Genomic DNA, 24934 nt, shown 5'->3' with positions numbered 1-24934 from the left:
AACAACACTCATGGCTCCTGTGAGAGCTGGCTTCTATATATAGACTCAGTGAGGACTCTTTCTTTTCTCTTCTCCTGGAAGATCATCAGATGGCTTTATTTACTTATTTTTTAAATTCCTGAAATAATTCCATTTTAAATACATGAAAACTCAATAGATGAGTGCATAAGAGATGGGATTGGACCTATAACCCAATAATTCCATACGGATAAAGCCTCTGTAAGACAACTATAAATGTTATGAAGCAACAGTTAAGAGGAAAACATGCAGCAGAAGCTCTGGGCACACGGTAGCTGCTTTAATAGACGCCTGTTGAAAGAACAGGTGACTACAGGCCCACCCGTCAGGCTCCCAGAGACTAAGACTGAGCCACTGTCTTGGCTGGCACTGCAACCCCTGACTGGACAAAATGTCGCAGTTTGCCCTCCAGGAAAGAACAATGTCATTGGTCTCTCTGAGATGTATGATTCCACTTCTCTATGGTGGAAGGTAGAAATGGAGTTTAGGAGTGATTTCCTTTGCTGCTCGAAAGTAGTCGTTAGTATGCTGAGACTAAGAATGCTTGTCTTAAATCCCGATGCTAGTCCCATAACTAGGACTCCAGACTACATTGGGAGATGGATGCACCATGCATTTCTTCAGCCATTTCCACCCTTGGGTAGCATTTACAGCAACACTCCTGACCCAAGAGCCTCATGACTTCACTAGCCATCTCTCCCACTGACCTGACTCCTTCCCTGCCTCGAAAACCTGTTTCCAGGACTGGGTCTGAAATATATCGATAAGCCAATGTCAGTGACATTGGCATGCCTTGACAGGGCATGGATAACCATTTGCTCCAGGATGGAACAGGTGAGGTGCAGCTGGAATCTGGCATCAGAACAGAGACTTTCTGCTGTGGTGAAGGACTGCTCCCTGAGGGGATCCACCAGATTCTAACTGGGGGGTGGGCATTCTTTTCAGGGTGTGCTGGGAGTGTGGAGTTTCAAAAAGGATATTCAGCATTATCGTGGCCAACCACGGAATTTAATTTATGCAGCAATTTTATAGCACATAAAAGGGAAACATTAGATATGTACGTTTTGAAAAGACAACCTGGCTAAATAAACAGTTAAATAAACTTTGTTCTGAATTCACTCACAACAGAAGCATCCGTGTGAGGGGACTGACCCACCTACTCTTGGTGGAGCGAGCCCAGTCCCCAGTGATTAGGGAGATTTCAAGCACTGGGATGGATCCTGGCCTATAGTAAGTAGGCACTTATTAAGTATATGCTTAATATGTTATAGACCTCTCAGGAGCAGCCAGCAACACCACCTGCCCTAATACGCAGCTGGGTTCTGACTCAGGTTTTCTCATTATATGATATTATAATCACGAGAGCCACCTTGGACAAGTGATAAACATACAAGTCCCAGAGCCCTACCGCAGGCATCCAGAATCAGAGTCTCCAGGGATGGCCCTGGGAATACGCATGTTTCACTAAGGCCCCAGGTGTATCTCCCATAAGAAGAATTTATGTTACAGTTGCTAACATAATCACCTAAATCTACAGCTGGACTTCTAAGAAATTTAATCAACAGACTCTAGTTTCCTTAATTCTGCAGGGTAACCCTTTATTCCTTTCTTTAACACATTTATTGATCTGTATTGCAGATTTTTAGATGGTGAGATTATAAAAACATGAAAAAAGCAACGCCTGCCATTGAATACTTGTAGTGTAGGGAAGAGACTGGCACATATAGTACCAAAAACTAAGAAAAAATATGGTTCGTTGTGGTGAGAGGAGAGTTCTGGTCCGTGATGCTGAGGTCGGAGAGAAGGCAGCAAACTTACTCTGCTTGCGTGATTGCATAAGAAAGACTTCAGTGAAGAGGAAGAGTTAGGAGTTAGCTCTCTGAAGGAGAAGGTGCTGCAGGGAAAGAACACGTACAGAGAACCCTGCATGGAGAGGCCTGGTATGGCGTCGCTGAGCAAGGATGTGACTCAGCCAGGCATCAATGTGAGGGACATGAAGGGGAGTGACAGAAGGTGAAATGCTGTTTGTCAGGAAATTTGGATTCTATCTTACAGGTGATCAGCTCAACTGGATTTCACCCTATTAGCAAGCAGGAGGATCACATGATGAATTTACCTCTTGAAAAGTTAACACTAGTGACAGGGCAGAGAATGCATGGGTTAACAGTGGGCAAGAACAATAATTAGGAAAGAGCGATGGGGGGCTGCAGCAGGGGACCCTGTAAGATCTGAGCCCCTGTCAACTTCCTTGCTTCTGAATGATCATTTCTCCTACCCAAGACCCTGGCACCAACCTCAGTGGTATGAAGCTCCTCTTAGCGGGGTGTGTAGAAATGTGTCCTTACTTAGGTTCGCAGTGCAAAAAATGGGTCTTCACAAAATCTAGGGAAAAAAATGCTTTGTACCTTTGGCTTAGTTGAAAATAAAATGAAACAAACAAAGACAACACAATCTGAGACACTAAGTAATACTTTCAATGCCCCACTCCTTTGGGCTGCCAGTTCTACTTCTCTGCTTCTAGCTTCTGCTTAATCTATGGGGAAAAAAAGATCACCCAAGCACACCTCTGTATAATATATGTTCAATGAATCAACGCAGGCTGAAGAAATAACGTGCAATCTGAGTACACTTTGAAAAAATTTACTGTGGACTTTGGGTGACAATGATGTGTCAATGTAGATTCATCAAATGTAACTAATGTCCCAGTCTGGTGGGAGATGTTGATAATGGGGGAATCTGGGGGGCAGGGCAGAAGGTATACAGGCAAGCTGTACTTCCCTCTCAATTTTGCTATGATCCTAAAACTGCTCTAAAAAAATACTCTGTTGATATGTGGAACCTAGAAAATGGTACAGATGAACCGGTTCGCAGGGCAGAAATTGAGACACAGATGTAGAGAACAAACGTATGGACACCAAGTGGGGAAAGCCGGGGGGGGGGGGTGGGGTGGGTGGTGGTGGGCTGAATTGGGAGATTGGGATTGACATGTATACACTGATGTATATAAAATGGATGACTAATAAGAACCTGCTGTATAAAAAAAACAAAATAAAATTCAAAACAATAAAAAATAAAGTATGAAAAAAAAAAGCAGCTAGAGTTTGTCCTAAGAATGCTAAAAGGGCTCAACATTAGAAAATCCATTAATATATGTTATCACATTAACAGATTAATATAGAAAATTTATATGGTCATCTCAATAAATGCCAAAATAATGTCACCTGAACAATAAGAACTACAACAGAACCCTTCAAATTATTTAATAATCTCAAAAAAAGGAGGTCCTAAGTAAGGCACGATATCCAGAAGCCATTAAGTAGGAGACGCATACATTTTACTACATTAAAATATATGCTGGGTTAAAATATGGTATACACCACGCCAATGCAAGATGTTAATAACAGGAGAAACTGTGGGCAGTGGAATAGGGGGGAGAGTGGGTATATGAGAACTGTCTGCTTCCTGTTCAATTTCTTGTAAACCTAAAACTGTTCTAAGAAATAAAGTCGATTAACATAAAAACAATAGTCTGTTGAAATTTTTTTAAAAAACAAGTTTCAGAAAAAAAGTGTAGTTCAATGTTCAAAACAATGTGTGTGTGTGTATATATATATATGCACTCATTAAACCGTACACTTAAGATCTGTGCATTTACTGCTTGTAAATTACATGTCAATAAAGAAAAAACTATATAATTATATTAAAAATGTGTAATGTATGCTATCTTTCAGGAGATGCCTGACAATTCTTAGCCCTTTTCAGAGTTGGAAGCACCAACACCCACAAGTTGATCACAGGAGAGCTGTAGGGAGCTTTGGGGTCCCCGTCTCTTATGGTCGTGAAACGCAATCTAACTTTTCTAAAAAGTGATAATGGTTTTAGTTTAAACAACTGGTATAGATATAAAGGGATACTGGGTGCTTAAACAAAAACGTTCTTATAAATCCCTAACTTCCTGAATCCAGGGCAGAACCTGTGTCCTAACACACATTTTCTTTTCTTCCCAGAAAAATGATACATACAGCTCACATTTCGAATTTTTAAACCATATTTGAAAACAAAGCCATCTTACTCTGTAATCTCATCTCACATGTATATACATTTCTCACTCTCTGTTCATAGAGAGAAACACAAAGTGAGGAAAGTCACTCTTAAGATGCCCTTTTTATTATATGAGCAAAAGCACCTTTGAAAATATTTAAAAAGAGACTTTCAGCTACATGTGTGAGCTGAATGCTCCATCATGTTCTTTCATCGCAGTGTCTGTGGCCTCCCTAAGTAAATGGACCCCGTGGGAACCCACGCACATCTCAGCACGGATGGCTGTACGAGGTGTGTTATGTGTTTGCCCACATCTCTATGTATATGTTACACGCCATCTCAATCTCTATACGTACCACCTGAGCATTTGTACGTGGGGCTTGCCCTGCCTCGGCAGACTCTGTGAAGAGTAACTGACCTCCTCTGTGTGTGATAACAAAAGATCTCTGTTCCCAAACAAGAAGGGCCCTCAATCCTCTGGAGAGGACACTTGGAGAGTGTCCAGGCTGACACTTGACCCCCACTCCTCCGAGGTGAAAGGCAGCACGCACCGCGTCACCCTTTCCCCTTGCACTTAATCAGCCCCAGTCCTGATAAATGCGTGTGTCTGGAGGAACCCCAAGGGCACCACGTCTGTGCCTGCCCTCCGAGTTCTCCCAGACTAAACAGCCAGGTCTGCAGGAGAGCAGGGCTGTCGCCACCAGACCCACTTTGACCCGTTCAGAGGCTCTGCTGTCTGCAATGACCTCTGCTAATCGTGATCCATCTACCCTGGACACATGCCCCTTGGGAGGGAAGGTCCCCCAGAAGTGGCCTGCGTCACCAGAGCACAGACTCAACAGAGCCCCCAGTGATAACCTTGGTCAGCTGCGTTCCAAGGGCCTCTGTCTACCAGAGCAGGAGATACCACCAAATGCCCAAAGGAAAACAACTGTAGTTGCACAGAAATTATGTATCAGAAATCTTTACAAATACACACACACACACACACACACACACACACACACACACATAACCTGAACTAAAGGATTTGACTTGTAGCCTCAAATGGAGCAATTGAGTTGCATGGTCTTAAACCCACTGTACTGTTTTGAAAAGCTGATAATATCCATTGTTCATTGGCAAGGGTGAGGGGAATTGGGTTCTCTTTCTTATACACTGATGGTGGGAATGCAAGCTGGAGAACCCTATTTAGAAAGCAATTTGACAATACTTTCCAGAATCTGAAATGAGCTTATCTTTTGACCCAGCAATTCCACTTTCAAAAATCTACCCTGTGGCATCTTTGTACATGTACCCCAAGATATGGGTTTAAGTACGTCTTTTGCAACTTTTTATGCAGTGACCAAATATTAGAAACAGCTAGATAACCACTAACAAGGGGCTTCTAAAATAATGAGAAATTATTTAACACTTTGTACTATGTACCGAGAAAAAAGTTGCCAAGTTACCCTGTGAAGTAAAGAAATAGCTCATGGAATACATTTACATAATATGATTCTAACATATAACAAACAACAAACAAAAAGTCATGTGTTTATGAAATCACACACACACACACACAAATCCTCACGAACCAGAAGGATGCATCAAACCTGTTTTGAGACGTTACCTGTGGGAGGTGGAGTTGAATTAGGAGATGCAAAGGAAAACATTCAACTTCAATATATTTCTGTATTGCTTGAATTTTTATAATTAGCTATATTTGTGGAGTGATTTCACTTTTTAAAAAGATAGAAGTATCTGCCCCTATCTCATTGTATTTTAAGATTACTGGGATAAGATGTACCAAGGAACAGGCAGAGGATAAAGAGATTATTGCACAGCTAACATCCACAGCTCCACAGAAAGGCAGGAGTCTGACGCGCTTCGTGGACACCACATACTATAAACACATTTCTTTACATCACTCATTTCTTTTTTGGTATTTATACATATATTGTAAATGTTTTGAGAATGGAAAAGCTTACTTCTCTTTGATCCCCAAAGTACTGAGGGTCAGGCAAGAATTCCAAGTTGAGGACATATTGGAGATGGAGCTTGAATGAGAAGTTTATTAGTTGGGGAGAAATTCACACCCCAGGCAGAGAGACTGGGAAGCGTGTTAGGTGCCACATGAACAGCGGCCACAGCCCATGCTCCCTGCAAGGGTTAGGTGGAAAGGGGAGTCACAGCGTTAAGGGGCAGAGCCAGGATCCATGCGTGAGTCCATCCCAGAGCCGGGGCTCCTTACCCTGAAAAACATTCAGACAGCAGTGGCCGTCCGGATGGTGAAAATAGAAAGGTACCTGAAATCAGTGATAAAGGGCGATGATAAAAATTTGATTAGGGAGAGACTGTAAGAGGTTCTCCTCTGATTCCAGCTCTAAGGAGGGGATGTTTTTCTGTCTCATAGGGAGGAGCGCTGACAGTTTTCGCTCGCAGTGGAAAGAGCAAATCTGATTTGTGTTTAAGTCTCCCAGTCTGTTTTACTATTCCGAAGACACCCTATATCTATATCGCAGCCCTGGGCAGAGGCTGCTAGTATAAGCTGGGCTTCCGAGCCAAAGACACCTCTGGTGTCTTCCTTGTGTTCTTAGATATAATTTTAAATTGTTTACCTAGAATATTCTTACATAACACAGTTTTTCATAACTTGTGGTTGATGACTTTCTATACTTTGAATCCTTTTCACTCTTCTTCAAAGTTCAGTTTTCCTTAGATCCCAATTTTCTGGTTGTTCCCAATTTTATCAAGCTTGCCTTCCATCCTTGAATCCTCTAAAATTCCCCCTCTCCTTAGGTAGGCTGAATTGTTAAACTGTCTAATAAGGACAATCCATTTCAGCGCAAAACTTCAGAATACTTGGTAGAAATGTTTATATATACATACATTATCATTTTCTAGGCAAATGTGTGGGTAACATCAATGGTATGCTAGAAGATATTTAAGAATTGACTCTCCAGGAAAAGAAAAAGAAAAGGAAATTCCTGTCTAGGAATTTGTGATTTCCTAAAGTCAAATCCTTTAGTTCAGGTTATGTGTGTATGTGTGTGTGTGTGTGTATTTGTAAAGATTTCTGATACATAATTTCAGTGCAGTCTAGCATTTGTGATTTCCATGGTGTAAACACTCCCACCATGGCCAATTTTAAGTTACCAACTCGGTGTCAAGGAAGGCAGAGTTGGAAAGAAATACACACCATCAATTCCCCAAAGCCAATTCCAAGCACCGCTGGAAGACCTCCATCAGCATTTGGACTAAACTAGTAGTTTGTGCGGGAAAGCTCCAATCACTTCAACTTCATTCAAGTATTAATTACTGGGATATTTATTGAGTGATGCATTGTTGCACTAAGCACTTACATGCATCAAGCACTGCTCTAGGAAGTGGGTAAGAATTTAGTAGTAAAACGAAGTTTTGCCCTTATGTGAACTATACATATTCTAGTTTGGGGAGATAGGAAGATAGATGATAGATAGATAGATAGATAGATAACTCGTATGTCATTTGGTGATAACTGCCAATGAGAAATATAAAGGATAGTAAGAGGGACAGAGAGTCTGGTGAGAGAAGGGAATGGGGGGGGAAACTTATGTTTACTACAGGAGAGTTAAGTAAGGTCCACATGATGAAGAGACTGAGAAAAATAAGAAAGCCAGATAGAAATTTAGGCAAGAGCATTCCAGGCCATAGAAATAGCATGTGCAAAGGTCCTGAGGCAAGAATATGCTTGGCATGTTGGAGGAACAGCAAGGAAGTCAGCGGAGCCCAAGCAAAGAGATGTCCAAACCTCCCAATGTGGAAATCCATTGACACTTCTACAAATTTGTTCATTTCCTTTTTCCTTTCCAAAGACATCAAAAATGTTTCTACTTTAAAGAACAGTTGACATTACTACTTTTCACTTTCCTTTGAAAAGAAATGAAGTATATAGAAATAAAACCGAAGGCCTAATTGCAGATCCAAAATCATGATTGGTCTCTGTTTAATGTACACTGTAACAAAACCCGTGCGGGACAAGTTCCTGCCTGACCTTTCAGTGGGTCCAACAACCACATGTTGGCTGCTTCACGTGTTTGTTTCGACATCTGCAGTTCTCCAGAAAAGAAAATGTTCTACATCCATCAGTAGACTGTCTTTAAATTGTGTGATGTGGTTTCCATTAAAAAGTCATTTCTTCTGTAGTGAACTTACAATATCATTTGTTTCTTTTTAAATTCATCCAACAAATATTTCTTGGACAAACCTATGCTCTAAAAAAAGTGCAAGGAACTAAAGATATAGCAATGGACCAAACATATTTCTCTCCTACCTTAATGATGATTAAAGGTTAGTGAACAAGCAAACATTCAATAAACATTTAGACCGGTAATTCTAGAAGTCTTATCGTGATGATAAGCAGTATAATAATATGTATTAGAACAGAAATGTTATTGATACATGAGAAATTAAGAAGCTTCGGACAAAAGAGGATTTTTAATTTAAAAAATGTCTTGGGAGACGAAAATATAATGAATTGAGTTAGAAGCCAGGGGTGGCATGCTGGGGCAGAACCAGGGTGTTTTGTGGTTCTATAGTGAGAAGAGTTGCCACAATATGGCAGGGAAGGTGGGGACAGGAGTTCAGCTGGGGAGAGTGACAATCTCAGAATTTGAATAAAAGAGGAATCCAGGGCTACAGTCTGGTTAGAAGAGGGAATGGCTAGAAACTTGTTTCAAAGAGCACCTCCCATGCGATGGCATCAAGGGCTCACATCGAAGAATGCTGGGCGTCCTGGGAGACAAAACCCCAGTCCCCTGGCTCCACCCCTATTGGAATATCCAGGGAGAACTTTCCTTCTGCTGGGGGCTGGCGTTGGGGGCGCATTGGATTTCTTGGGATGAGTCACCCCTCTCAGCAGGGGAATCTGGAGGGGGCAGCCTTCGCAGTTAGACCCCAGTGGCCCTTCTGAAAGCCCTGCCCCTGCAAAATACCTCTGGATAAGAAGTTAAAATCTCCATCATGGCTTGGGGCTCAGGTCAAGGAGAGTATAGACGTCCCATGGTTGCCCTTATTGTTAAGGCTTGATTTTTTTTTCCACCAAAGAACTGCTGACATAGAGTTCTGCTCTCCCATCAGTGTCAAGTCCTGAATCACAGGACCTCATTCTGACTGTTAGTACTTGGCCTTCCTGGGGCCCCGCCCAACCCCTTCCCCTCCCGTCAGAGGGTCTGGAGCTTGCAGGTCAGGAGATGCACGACGCCAGTGTCCCTGAGCTGCCTTTTGCCCAAAGAGCAAGTCCTTGGCATCCAGCATGGCCTGAGCTGAAGATGGGGAGATATTACAACTCTGGGTGGAAGCCCCAGCTCACCCTCACTGTGGCAGAGGGAGGGGCTGAGCGGTGAACCCTAGACCTCCTGCTAATAGGGAGCAGGGGAGGGGTGAGGCGAAGGGGCTCAGAGTTAGCAAACTTGGGTTGATGGCAGGTCAGTTCCATCTCCGTGTAGCAGATACCCTGTGATGGAAGGTGATACTAACCTGATTGGAAAATATCAAACGTATTCAGTCTGTCTTTCAAACTCATTAGGAGATGGAAGAATTTTTTTTTCAACAGCTAACTCTGCAGCTAACCAAGGTATATTTTTACTTCTTTTCATCATCATAATGATTTCTCGTGAAACTTAAAAAAGAAAGAAAGAAGGGAAGAAAGGAAAAAAAAAAAAGGGAGCAGTTAGACTATATGTATCCAGTCTGAGTCTCATGTAATCGGAAGTGTGGGATGTAAAAAGACTTCCTTGCCAAAAAAGAAACGCGGCTGAAATGATACAGAGAGAATAAACCACAGGCCCCCAATTAACAGCAGTGTGGAACACTGTCAGGCCACACACACAGAAGGCAGGCTCCCTGGGCAATGTTAAAGGAAGTTGAGAGTTGGAAATTCTCAGAAAATAGATAGACAAGAATGGGTGGCGTGTGTGTGTGTGTGTGTGTGTGTGTGTGTGTGTGTGTGGCAGGGGGAGGGCTGGTGAGGTTTGAGAAAAAGGACATTTCAAATAATCTTAACTCGTCTGAACCAGATGGAACCGTCTTACTTCTCTAACACAGCAACTTGAGACAAAGCACATGTCTGCACCACAACAAACATTTCGGTAGGGAGTGAACCAGGGCACATGTCCCAGGAAGCGGCGTTAAGGTCCTCCGTGACCCCGTATTCAGCATGCAGGATGCTCTCCCGTCCACCATCCTCCACACTGGTGGACCATGTCAGTGATGCTGCCCCCAAAAATTCCAGGCATTTTTAAACAAGGGTGACCAAGCAATCCCAGGTGGGGATGGTGGAGAGTTGTTGTGAAACGGGACTTTCAGTGCTAAAACCGGGAAAATCTCAGGCAGAATGGGTGATTTGGTGATCCTATTTTAGAATCGGTTTGGGGGCAGTCTTTGGCATTTCCCACACCTGTTCAGCCAAGATCTCAGCCTAGCCGATGGTGTCTGGCAACTTGAACTTGGTGGCATAAGCCCCCATGGAGAGACGATGCAGACAGGCCGAGGGAGATCTTTATACCAAGGGCTGGACGTGAGCAGTTAAGAGCCAAAGTGGCACAGCAAGGCTCGGAAAGAGGGAAATACAATGCTTTATTTCTCTTTGGCCTTTACTAATCTGTAGCTTTGCAAGCCTAGGAGCCAACATCAAGGACCACATTCTCATCCACAAAGCTTCGGGGGGTTGCCCTCAAGTGGCTTTGTAGGCACTAGGCATTGCCTATGTGACCACGTGGAAAACATCAGAGGTCTCTTGGTGAGTAGATATAAGATGCCCCCCAAAAGACCTAGAGGCAACTAGGAGTCTAGGAGTAGGAGAAAAGAAACGGAGGTAGGGTGCTAGATAAGGAGCAGAAGAGATCGAGTCATGATCCTGAGAGATCTCGTTATTATGGTTGTTGGGACCTCATCAGTAGTTATCAACTGCAGAGGCCTAAAGAAACCTGGACTGCATATGGGTCTGGTAGAGCTGAACAGTTTGGTTATCAAGAAGAGTATACTAATTATCTTTTTGTGGATTACTCTGTGTCAGATGTTGTGAGCATGATTTTATTTGAACCTCAAAGCAATTTAATGAAATAAATCCTATTACTATCCATCTCTGTTTTAAAATAAGGCAGAGAGAGGTTTGGTGACTTGCTCAAGGTCACACAGGCTTTGCAGCTTCTTAGTGGTGACATAGAGCCATGTTGCAAAGAGGTGAAGCTGTGAGGTCTGGAGCTGGACGTCTTGAATCCTGGATTCACTCACTTACCAGTTGCCTGCTGTGATAGTTTAATACGATAAACCTGGAACAGGGCCTGGTACATAGTAAATGATAAATAAATGTTGGCTATTGACTAGTTGTTGATTTATTATACACATACATCACCAAAAACCTCACAGGGAGAAGCTAGGGTTTGAAAGTCTGGCTGTATAGTCTGAGCCCTTAACTTTTGCTCTTAGGTGAGCCCTAATTTGGAGAGCCAGGGTCCAGGCTGTCTCAACCACCAGCTGGTCTAGCACAAGGATCACTGCTGGGCCAGTTATTTTGTCAACAGTTAGTACATTTCCTCCCTACCTTTTCCTCTAGGAACAGTCTCTACCCCAGTCTTAAATGGTTACATGGTGACTGCAGGAATACACATTGCTGGATGGTATTGCCACTGCTTTTCTACAATGTAGGGCAGTTTTCTTTTACGTTACTGTAGCTTCCTGTTACATTTTTACAGAACTGCTTGGAATAGAAGTAGTTTACAGTTTATTCCCTCAAGTTTCATTATATTAGAAGGGATCCCTGGAAACAGCCCTCATTGAACTTCTCCACACAGAAGTCTTCATCTTGTCTACTCAAATCTCAATCATTTACTAACATTTGACATGTAATCTACTTAAATATAAAGAGGTGGCTTTTTTTGGCATTCCTATTTATCTGTAAGAATGGAATCTTCAGTTCTTTAGCTTTTGACACAGCACCATATGCCTTTTCCAGAATTTCCTAGCATTCAACTGCTGTTCAGTTGCTGTCTTTCCCACAAGCTAAGTGTTAAGCTCGAAATAATGGATTTGCTAACAATTCTGCTTCTCTTATCTCTTATAGAAACGGTGTCATTTTGCAATACTTTTCCTGTGCTTGTGGATATCTGAGATGAAAATACTAGAATGTGATTTTTATTTTCTGGGTAAAGTTGATACTAGTGACATCCAGCCGCTGGGCTGGCCAGTTCTTGTCCTCTCCATAAACAAGCTGATGCCGGAAGTGGATGTTTAAAAAAAAAAAAAAAGGGCTTTGGCCTTCAGAAATTCAAAGACCTTTCTGAAATATTTAGTGTTTATAATAAATTTACGTTTTTACAAACGTCATTTATCAACACTCATCAACTTACGGGTTATCACTAACTTTTAAAAATCTCTTTTTAAACAGACACATAATATATTTTACACATGTGTAATTAACACAATTCGTCTTTCATTTTCTTCATTTTGGACAACTTCTTAAGTTACAGTTTCTAGACATGGCCAAGACTGAAAACATATTTAAATTCCCTTAAAATTGTTATATTTTTCTTGCATGCAACCTTTTAATATTTTTCAATATTTTCAACATTTTCAATATTCAGTAATTTCAATATTTTTCTTAAAGTTCTAAGGATGTTGCCAAGAGGAATGGACCCTTTGAATTGACATGTGATGCAAAGTTGCAGGTTTTATTGTAAGCCTAGACATTTTGCAGCTTCAGTGATACTGCAGGTTGAATTTATTTAAGTAAGGCTTTAGCTGCTTAGGACAAATTACCTAACTTTGACTCATTTTTGGGTGTCAGTTTATAAGAGGCACTTCTAGATGGAAATAGGTCCTGTTCAAGCACCTTCCTACAAGGATGAAATCTAGAAGATTTCACTGATGTTCCCATTAAGGTTCAGAATAATATTATGGATTTTGGTGAGATTCACGTATCTCTTGCCCACTCCTGAGCAAGGGGTTAGTAACCTGAATTTAGCTGAAAGTAACTGAAACACACTGTGGAATAAAATGAAGATGACGGACAGCAGAAAAGCCCTGCCCACTGGTTCTGAGAAACAACAAGAAGTCTTATCTTTGCCAAGCGTGATACCGCCTCCCCGAGTATTCCTGTGGGGTGTATCGTGGCCTCCTAAAAAGTATGTCAAAGTTCCAACCCTTGGCACTTGGGAATGTGACCTTATTTGGAAATAGTGTCTTTGCAGGTGGAGACCACGATGAATTAGGGTGGACCTTAAATCCAAAGGTTGGTGCCCTTATATGAAGAGGAGAGGACACACATATAACAACAGAGGCAGAGATTGGGGTGATGCAGCTGCAAGACAAGAAATGGCCAAGGATGGCCGGCATTCACCAGAAGCCACAAAGAGGCAAGGATGGTTTCTCTCCTAGAGGGTTCAAGAGGAGTGTAACCCTGCTTGGACCCTGATTTTAGACTGTCTGGCCTCCAGAATTGTGATGGAATAAAGTGTTTTTGTTTTAAGTCACTCCATTTTGGTCATTTATTATGGCAGCCCTAGGAAACTCACACAAGTGTAAAGTTCAAATTTTAATTTTCTGTGTAATTTAGAAGAAACTGATGTAAAAACTCATTCCAGGTAAGTGTTACTTTTGGAATGCCCTGATGTAACAAATACAAAAATTCTCTAACCCCACTTCCATCCTACACCAGACACACACACACACACACACACAGAGAAAATTCATTAACAAAATATCACAAACTATGCAAGGAGGAGACAGTTCAGCAGCATTAAGCACATTCACATTGCTGTGCAACAATCACCACCATCCTCTCCAGAACTTTCCTGTCTTCCCCAACTGAGGAGACAAGGATGGGTTTTGTTTGTTCGCAGTGCATGTGTGTGTTTTAGATAGGGGAGACTGAGGTTTGTTCTTACAGAGCAAAACATTCTAAAAGTATGACAAAGAATATGACAAAGTATGACAAAAGATAAATCCTGGAATCCTAGCAGATGGAAGGGAATGGCATTAGGCTCAATGCTAGAAGGATTAACCTTGAAAAGGGAAATAAGTGAGGGCGTGCACCAGCACAGAAACATTTAAGGAAAAGAATGTTTAGAGTGGGCATGTCTAATAGCCCAGAAACCCTCAGTGAAGCAGGAGAGGGCGTCAGAGGTACCCAGAGGAGGTGGGAAAGGTGAGCAAAAGGACTTAAGGCTGGGGGTTATTTTGGAAGAGGCAGCGTCCAGAATGGGAGATGGAGCTGGTCAGAGACCTGGAAAGGTGCAGAGGGACAGGCTGGGTTGGAGATCCTGAACTTGTCGCTGTAGAGCACGCATGCAGAGCTAAGAAGGTCATCTGCGTGACAACAGTGGGTGGTTTGCTGAGGGGGGCAACTAGGAACCATATGCCCAGGTGCTCAGGTTCACAGTGCCAGCACAGAAATGAGCAAGGTCACATCCTACAGGGTTAAGCCAGCTGGCAAGGACATGGGATCATGATAGAGACGAGGTGGGGGGGAGAAGGGGAAAACTGGAGGAGTGGGTACCCCCAGGGGACCTTGTTAAAATGAAGACAGCTGGATCCCCATCCTCAGGTTAAGCAGCTGGTGATTTCCAGCTAACTGTGCTTTTAGGAATGAGTCTGTGGTGGTTATTAATGAGACCATAGGTGGTCTATGGGCCATGCTTTGAGAAATCTGAGAGTAGATATTATAAAGTACAGAAGACATGGATGACTTAGAACACTCGTAAGACTTGAAAAGCAAGGGTATCCAGAGAAAAGAGGTGAGAAATGTGAGTCTCTGCTCAGAAATGTAGGAATTGAAGGTGAGAAGTTCAGAAGCAGGGGAGGCCCCCGATGGCGGCAAGGTCCAGACCACACATCGAATCCCTTGCAGACGAGGGAAGAGCATGAGGGCACGTAGTAAGGAGCAGGAAGCTACGGAACTCTGCATCTTGGTTTTGGGGAACCTTCCATGCAGTTTGTCAACAAAAATTTTCTTTGTACTAAGACAGTGGTTCCCAAACTCGCATTCCGTGGAAGGTGGCTTGGCAGTTGTAAGCAATACTAAGGAACAGCAATGACAACAAAGTGTTTTATGGTCAGGCCACTTAGGGAAATGCTGGTTTCCAAAAAAACAGGAAGATTTGTTTATTGTGTATTTCCCAGAGGCTTTCCTATGTTATTGCCTTTTCTGAATGTCTAATGAGGAGAATTTAGCATGCCGCTCAAATGCATTTAACTAGAGGAAACTTTTTTCCTAAAAACATATTTTAACATCTCGTGGAACGAAAGTTCTGCAGAGGGGAAGGGAGAAGCAGGAAGAGAAGAATCGAGAAAAGGAGAGAAATGCAGGATGGGATGCCTAAACTCACACGGGCCAAGGTAAGGCTGCCTGTGTCTGTCCCTGCCTGGCCTCTCTCTGTTTCCTCTCTCTCCTCCTGTCCCCAGCGGACACTCCATTTCTGCACAGTTGACAGCAGCCCTCTCAGACACCCTGTACGTTTTGTCAACATCTGGAAATTCCCATCAACCGAGCTTTTCTAAGAAGTGTGTTCATCATAAACTGTTCCCAAACCATTTAATGGAATAATCCAAAGTTCTCCATTTGCTAGTGGTTTTAGTACATCCCTTTTTTCAAAGTTGTTTTTTCCTTTTTAAACATATATTGAACTTCAGCAAATGCTTTTGGGCATTTACTAAGGTAACAATTTTCCTTTTAGTCTGTGAATGACAGTAATAGATTTCCACTGTTGGACCTTCTTTGCATTCCTTGGTAAACTCTAGTTGATGACGATGTATTATTTATTATTTTAAAAAATATATCAGTGGACAGGTGTGGCTAATTTTTCATTTAGAAGTTTTTCATCTGCACTCATAAGACTGACCTCTAGATTTACTTTCTTTTTTTTCTAATCTAAATACATTTTCTTCTTCCAAAAGTCTTTTTGCTTTACAAAGTAGTTTTCAAAGACTTCACTCATGTTGGTCTATAGACATCATTCTATGTATTCCTGCCCTCTGAGATTTACTTTCTTATTTTGTTTTTCTCCAATTTGTTGTTCGATTCATACTAGCCATATGAAGTCAAGTCGAGTGGTTCTCTGTCACTGTCTGTGCTCTGGAATTTTAAAAAATATATTATAGTATATGGGAATTATGAGTCCCTGATGGTTGGTGTAGCTTATGCAAAACCATCTGGGCCTGGTGGTTTTTGATAGCATTTTACTTTCTTCTGGGTTGGTGAATTTAGGCCTTCTACTTCATCTTCAGACAAATTTGTAAATTTGATTTTCCTAGAAAACTAAACTGTTTGTTTATTCCCAGTGTATTTCCAAATTACTGAAATTCAAGCTGGACACTATTTTAAAATTTCAAAAAATTTTGAAGTATAATATGCCCTTGGTAAAATCAAATTGTTCAAAAGGGGGTATATGGTAAACAATTAGGTTTCCTTCTACCCCTGCTTACAGTGCCCTCTCTTCCCTGCCACGTACATACTGACAGGCTGTGAGTTTCCTAGCTTTCTTGTTTAATCCCCAGGCAGAGATAGTTTATGCATACGCGTGTGTGTGCATGCATGTTCACGTACAGACACGCTTGCAGACAGGTTCCTTTTAAAAATACAAATGTTGGTATATTATATACACTGCTCAGCACCCTAATTTTTTCACGTACTATTATTTTTTGAAGATAGCTACACATCAGTGCTTGTAGAAGGTACTTTTTAATGGAAACAAAATATGGCTACTGATGTACCATAATTTATTCAATCTATCCTCTTATTTTCAGTCTTTGGTTCTATAATTAATAGTAGTCTCTTATTCTCCATTTATATAACTAATAGGTTTGTTACAAAATAAGAATAGATTAGAAATAACAGGTTAATGTGTTTCATATGCCAATGAGGAAGCACACGCCACCTCCCCACAAAGGTATAACCCAGGACAATGGGGTAACATGGGCACAGTGCAGAAACTGACCATGGAGGCTCCCTGGTATATCCCACACCTAGTAGCAACTAAACTACTATATTGTAGAATGAAGGAACTGGCTAAAGAGACAATCTGCTGATGTGGAATTAGTTGGACAGAGAGAATTTAGGAGACTATAAGGCACTACCTTCTGACCTATATTCAAGGAAATCACCAGTCTTGTTGCTGACCAGGTTCATCCAGCTCACACTTCCTGAGTGCCAGGCATGAACTGGGTGCCGTGGATGTCATAGAAAAGAACAAATACGCTAATTCCATATATTTCAGGTTTCACAGTCCTAACATTATTTTGCAACAATCTATATTCTCTTTGGTAGGTCTGAGGAATAAGGGAGAAGGAAAAATAAGAAAGGATGGAATGTGTGAAAGTATCTGAGATGCAATTTATAATATTAAGGATAGGGGTTTGTGGAGACAGATGTTTTCCTGTTGTTTGACTCTCTGTTGAAAAACAATGCTTTATTAAAATGGAGTTCACATAATTGTCATTCAACATCATTTATAGTTTTACTGGAGGATCCATGTGAATTTTGATTTTTCAGTGGGTGTACATATGTGTCCTGGGATCCCACGTGTACAGAGTATTGCAACAGAGTAAACCTTTTCCAGGTAGGCTTGTAAAGACAGAAGTGGAGGCAAGACACCCAACCACTGCCTAGGTCCCTGAAGTGTGTAATCAGACCAAAGATGATGGTTATGTTCACTTCCTGTCAGCAAAAATAATACTTTTACTTACTGTATTTTAGATGCATCTTGATAACCGTACTTGATACCTTGGAAAAGAGTTCACATTCTGAATCATTCCACGAATGACTTAATGTTACAAAGCCTGACTTACACCAACTTCAGAATTTTTTGAACATTATAAATTATTATTATGCATGTTGCTCAGTTAAATAACATGTGTGTTTCTTTGAACGATTTCTACGTTCGTTTAAAAATCCACCATTTCTCATATGTTTCTGACCCATTTCCACATCAGTCATCAAAGTATAATCATTTAATAGCCATTTGATCTCAGGATACTTTTCACAGTCTCAAGTCTTTCCTTTTAGAAGCAGTAAGCAGCATTCTGTCAGTGGCAAGGAAACGAAAGCACCCGAGAATTCAGATTTGATTCTGAAACTTGAAATGCAACCAAAATTAGTCCAACAAGTTCTTCATGCCTTCTTGAAGCATGCTTACTGCCCTTCTAACGAAGTGAGGCTTTCCGTTATTTGTAATAGGCCAGTGCCCCGGTACCGTTTCCAAGCCCACAATGGGTAAACAAAGAGAATAAGAGAACTCCACCCTTTAAGAGACTGTTTTTGCCTCATACCACAAACACTGCAAGCCTGAAGACCTCAGAACAACATCTGTTTAGGAACCCCAGGGTGCTAACAAATAAACAGCTAAGAGTCAATTACTTTGGTATCTGCACGGAAACAGTAAAATGTGCATCTCTCTCCCTCCACTGTACTTCAGTCACAGAGAAATCCCCACTGCCCTAGAGATGAAAAGAACACAGAAGTGGCAAATAACAATGTCGCTAAATATATAACATTCCATTCCAAGCACAATAGGCAACTGGAACATATTTTTGTACTCTAAAATCTTCCGATGGCCCCAAAACACAAAGGAAATTTTCAGTCTCTGAATACCATGATTTTGCATTATCTCTAGGTACAAGTGGAGACAGGAGAGAAAGGCAAAGAGAAAAAGAGAGAGAGAGAGAAACTGAGAGAAAGAGATTAAGAATGAAAAAGTATGTAATGACTAAATTGCATTTCCCATTACGAATCCAGATGATATGACCCTGGTACCATCAAATTATGTTTTATATCCAGAAACCAGTGTCACTGAGAATCTTTGATTACAATTCCTGGAATCCAGTACGACATGCTCACCCGAATTCAAACAAACATCAACTGGCCTCCTCTGAAGTAGGCCAATTATAGCAAGTCCCCTGGAAGCAAAGGAGTATTAGGTTCTCTTGTGCTATATCCAGCTGTTATCAAGTGTCTTTGATGTTGCTGAGCCCCACTTTATCTTCAAGAAGTATAAGAGGTGGCTGTTAGCGAAGAAATATTCTCCAGGTTCTCACAATAGATGTGGCTCTCCAGAGATGCTTGACAGCTACTGTTCTCTGTGAGCATCTCTGTTCTCAAATTGAATTTGGAAGTAATATGCATGCATGCATTTAATTAATTCTATGAATAACCTTTAAAGACAGAGATAACAATTGAAAAGCACGGAAGAGGCAAGGTGAACTTTTCTATAAGGATTTTCCTAAAATCAGTCAATTGTACAAGCAATCAATTTTCCCACTCAATTCTCTTTCTAGTTCTCTCTAAATAATTTCTCTCCTTGGTTCATGATTCCATGATTTAAGATACTTTTAGCATGTAAAAAACTTTGGGTCAAGTAGACTTACTTTCTTGGCCTATGGATACTGGTTTCCAGTTAGGGGCAAGTCAGGCCCTCAGCCTCTGTTCTCTGAGGTAAGGAAGGGCCAGAATTTTCCCTGACATCCAGCAAAATCTCTCAGTCCATCAGACAGTATCTTAAAGCCACAAGAGAGCTCCATGGTATCTCCATGATCCCATTTGATTTATTTCCCACAGAAATAATTAGCCAGCCTTATAAACAATTTCTATACTCCTCCAAATTTTGCTAGTGCAAATCCACAATTTTAGGATAAAAATCACAAACAGCTCTTTAATATCACCAAATAAAAAGTGCATTTGTATTTACATTATGGATGCTATTTTCAGTCTTGGACCCTATTATTAATTTTATTTGTGCTATTTTATCATTGTTTTAATTACCATGGGTTAAGGGTTTTTATTTTCCTTTCTCTCCTATACCTTTCTCTACCTTCCACCTTTCTGGCTACCTTTAGAACTTGAGTGATTTATGGTGCTTCTTTTTTTTTTTTTTTAAATTGTGTAGTTTGGTTGAGGTGTAGATAGTTGTCCTCTTTTATTGGTTTATTTAACTGGTTGTTCCCATGGTAACATTTTTAGTACATTTTTTCAGAAGGTTGAAGGATGCTTTGGGGGCTTTTGTGTGGTGGTCTGTTAATCTTCAACAGACCCTAAGAGGATTCCTTTGTGCATTTTTCTCCCCTGTTTTTTGAGTGTTTGACTTCTTTAACCCTTCAGAAGCTAACTAAGTACCATTGCTTCCAAGCATTGCACCTTTAGACAATGGTTGCCTGATGGGAGATGAGGGTGGAGGCCAGTCTAACCATGGAATCCTTTTCATGAGAGAGTCAAAACACAGACTGTAAAGAGGCATCTAAGATTTTTATACTATAATTATAAAGTTTATATAACATAATGTGGCTATTTATTTTATATTTGGTTGCCCGTGAAAGGCAGTGCAGCGCTTTTTTTTTTCTGTAGTTTTTTTTTTTTTTTTTGACCTAATTGCTGCTGAGTGGCTGTTCTTGGTGAATTGCTTTCTGAGAGACTTAGTTGTGTCCTCTGTTTAAAGGATGCTGTGAGAAAGAAGATGTGAAATAATTCATGATATATTTGGTTGTCTGTTCACTTCAACATGTCCACTCAGCAAAGGACAACTCTGAAATCTGGAAATAAGTACAAAGATTTTTGAAAATGCAAGTTTCATGGTACAGCCACTTTGGAAGACAGTTTGGTGGTTTCTTACAAAACTAAGCATACTCTTACTACATGATCCAGCAAGTATGCACCTAGGTATTTACCTAAAGGAGCTGTACATGGATGTTCATAACAGCTTTATTCATAATTTCCAAAACTTGGAAGCAAACAAGATGTCTATCAGTAGGCGAACGGATAAACTGTGGTAGATCCAGACAATGAAACAGTATTCAGCACTAAAAAGAAATGAGCTATCAAGCCAGGAAAAGATAAGGGAAAACTTAAGTGCAAATTACTAAGTGAAAGGAGCCAATCTGAAAAGGTTACATACTGTATGATTCCAACTATATGACATTCTGGAAAAGGCAAACCTACAGAGACAGTAAAAAGACTGGTGGCTGATAGGGGTTTATGTGAGGGGAGAGATGAATAGGCAGATCTCAGAGGAATTCAGGGCAGTGAAAATACTCTGTACTATCATAATATCTGTAATAGCTTATGATGATGGATATGTCATTATATATATTTGTCTAAACCCATGGAGTATACAACACCAGGAGTGAACCTTAAACTACAGTCTTTGGGTGACTATTATGTGTCAGTGTAGGTTCACCCTTGGTAAAAAATGTACCGCTCTGGTGAGTGATGTTGATGAGGCTGTGCATGTGTGGGGACAGTGGGTATGTGGGAAATCTCTGTGCCTCCCTCTCAGTTTTGTTACACGCCTAAAACTGCTCTGAAAAATAAAGTCTGCTAGGGGCTTCCCTGGTGGCGCAGTGCTTGAGAATCCGCCTGCCAATGCAGGGGACACGCGTTCAAGCCCTGGTCCAGGAAGATCCCACGTGCTGCGGAGCAACTAAGCCCGTGCACCACAACTACTGAGCCTGCGCTCTAGAGCCCATGAGCCACAACTACTGAGCTCACGTGACACAACTACTGAAGCCCATGTGCCTAGAGCCTGTGCTCCGCAACAAGAGAAGCCACCGCGATGAGTAGCCCCTGCTCGTCGCAACTAGAGAAAGCCCGCACGCAGCAACGAAGACCCAAAGCAGCCAAAAATAAACAAATACATAAATTTATTTTAAAAAAATAAAAAATAAATAAAATAAAATAAAGTCTTCTAAAAATGCAATTTTCAGACCTTAATGTAATTCAGATATGAAGTTCGCACTCGTATGTACTTAAATATTAATTATTGAAATAATGGCATGGAAGAATTTTATTTTTGTTGTTATTTTTAATAATAGTCATAACCTAAAATATTTACCACACCCATCCTCGGTGCTAAAAGAAATTTTCATGGATTCTTTATTAATCCTGATGCACTTAGAAGTCAGACGAGATCACATATGATTTGAGATTCAAATGGTGCAATCATACAACAGTCTAGCTCTCTACATTTTTTCTTCCTTGATTCATTACATTTCAGTGAAGAAATGGGCTGTAAAATACTGACACAACAGGGAGGGTGCCTATACCATTGTGTATGTTTAATATTAATAAAAACTCTCATGTCATGAAATGAAAATATGCTAAAACAATGATAAACATGAGCTCTCCTTAGGTCTTGTGAAATAATCTAAATATACAAACAAATGGAGACACTAAATTACGTAATGCCTTAGCCAATTTCAGCAGTGGGACAGGTTATTCAGATAGTCTTCCTTCCAGTTGGCCAAAGTCCACTGTGATAGACATTATAATGGATTATAGGATCTCCAAATAGTTTTATAGCAATTAAATTTTATCATAATATTTATATTGCCAGAAATCGTATATCAAGTTTACAGGATGTGGAAATGAAATGGAGCTGATACCCTAGCTTGTGTAATTATTTAAGAAGTTAATAGAGATACTCTGAAAACTTGTGAGAGCACAAGGATTCTTCCTTTCTCCTTCTTTATGTTCCTTAGGCATGGCACGTTCCATGTGGGTGAGTACCAGGGACCGTGCTCAGCGCTTTGCGGGCATCATCGCTTTCAAGGTGGTGAGGAGGCCAACACGTGGGCTAAGAACGTGGATGTTGGACTAGGATTAAATCCTCCCTCTGCTAATTACTGTCTGTGCTCCATTGGGCAAATTACCTAATTTCTGTGGATCTCAGTTTCCCCATCTGTAAAATGGGGACAATAATTGGGCCTGCCTCATAGGGTTCTTGTGAGGATTAACTGAGATAAGTATGACTTGAGAGAGAGTCAGTTGTGTTTAACCTTCTCTTGGTGGAAGTGATTAGTATTTCTGAGGTTTCTGGTGGCAACAAAAAATAAAGGGAGGTGGTAACTTGATGGCAGGACAAAATGACAATGCCAGTGGTACACAATAAGGTGCTTTCTGTATGAAAAAGTGCTTTCATGAACTGGGACTAGAGAAACGATTTATTATTTAAGTTATAGAATTATACAATTATCATAAAATTTAGGGAGAAAATCACTAGGGCCAAAACCACAAATCTGCTATAGAGAACACTACTTAATATAGCATGTACCGTTTGGAATTTTACCTGGTCACTAATTCACTGATCAAGACTCTTATGTGGTACGGAGGTCCTAGTGTTTATTCATAGTGCCAGAGATTAAATCCTGTATCATTATAAGGAGGACTATTAACTCCAAGTTAGTTCCAATAGATGCCACCATCTACTGTTTTGAAGGATCAGAGAAAGATGAAATTATTAGCATATAGTTCATCCTCAGTGGAAGTTAGGAAAGGTGAAAGATCAGCATTTGGTATAGAGATTTGGACAAGCTTATACAATCAGAAAGTGTTTGTACATTGAACTCTCAGAAAAAAAGCACATATGTCCTAGATTAAAGAATTGTGTGGCAGAAATCTCTTTTGCCATTTGCTTTTTAACAAGAAGACACTGTAAATTTTTTAAATATAAAAATATATTACAAAAGTATACTGCAGGTACACTGTAGGAATTTTTTAAGATATATACAGTAAAAAGAGAAAATTAAACTTATCCTTTGTGTCTTAATCTTAGTTCTGATTATTTTCACCCTTATTTAGGCTCAACATAGAATTATGTGGTAATTCTCTCATAAAATTGACATTTTACATTCAATATACTACAAACTTCCTGTATCATTATACATTCTCCTAGGACCATATCACATAGTTACATTTTATTACTTTTTTTTTTTTTTGCGGTATGCGGGCCTCTCACTGCTGCGGCCTCTCCCGCTGCGGAGCACAGGCTCCAGATGCGCAGGCCCAGCGGTCAGGGCCCACGGGCCCAGCCTCTCCGTGGCACGTGGGATCCCCCCGGACCAGGGCACGAACCCACGTCCCCTGCATCAGCAGGCGGACTCCCAACCACTGCGCCACTAGGGAAGCCCTATTACTTTTTTATAAAACACTTTGCTTCATTGATTCAATCCCTAAATTATTTACATTGAGTGAGTTCTCTTTTATTTCAAATATTTCACCACTAGAAACAAACACCTGAAGCTAAATCTTTATACTAATTTATCACTGTTCATTTTTCATAAATTTCTGCAAGTTAAATTGGTAAGTTAAAGGGGATGTAGATTTCCTCGACTTATGCTATACGGTGTTATACATACAACTATTTAATTATAAATAGCTCATAATTTGATAACTCATTTTCCCATTAGTGCTACCATTAATGTTTTGTGTATAAGTTTTGGCTGGCATAGAATATTCACAGGGGAAAAAATTGCTCATTAACTTTTCAGCACCATAGTGTGGTATATTCTGAAGGGCAAAAGGGCTCAGTATGCGATGCTCAAAATTACTGTGGGAAGATACAAGAGAAAATCCAGTGTGAAAGCCTCACATGATATTGTTCTACAAAATCGAATACCTGGATGCTTATACGTAAAAGCAAGGGTTGGAACAAATAACACTCTCCACATAATTAATTCCCCCCCAAAGCATACTTTCCTCAGTAGCTAAGGAAATAATTCAGAGACCCCCCAAAAGTCTGCATAATGTTCTTTTCTCCACTTCCAGGCACAATTTTACTGTCTAGATGAGCTGAGTTAGGTTGAGCTTAGAATCCATATTCAGGAATTGACTATCTAAGAATACTTGGAAGCGTGCACGTGAAAGCGTGCCCTTGGGGTGCTTGGGGGATAGGAGAGAGAGCAGGATGGCCACACGATGCATGTTGTGTACATTGTGTATTGTGAGGAATGAGGGGATTGTAAACAGACTTTGAAGAGTATCGTTTATTTTGGCAGAAAGATTGCTAACAAAAAAGGTCACAATTTCATGAACTTATATGACCATGGGAAGGCATTACATTTAACTACCTGGTGTCTGAGTTTCTGAGCACAAGTA

This window comes from Delphinapterus leucas, chromosome 9, assembly GCF_059928025.1.
Source record: "Delphinapterus leucas isolate spDelLeu-1000000601 "Yukka" chromosome 9, BTC_Dleu_Yukka2, whole genome shotgun sequence".
In the NCBI taxonomy this organism is placed as follows: Eukaryota; Metazoa; Chordata; class Mammalia; order Artiodactyla; family Monodontidae; genus Delphinapterus; species Delphinapterus leucas.
Note: the sequence above shows the minus strand (reverse complement) of the source record.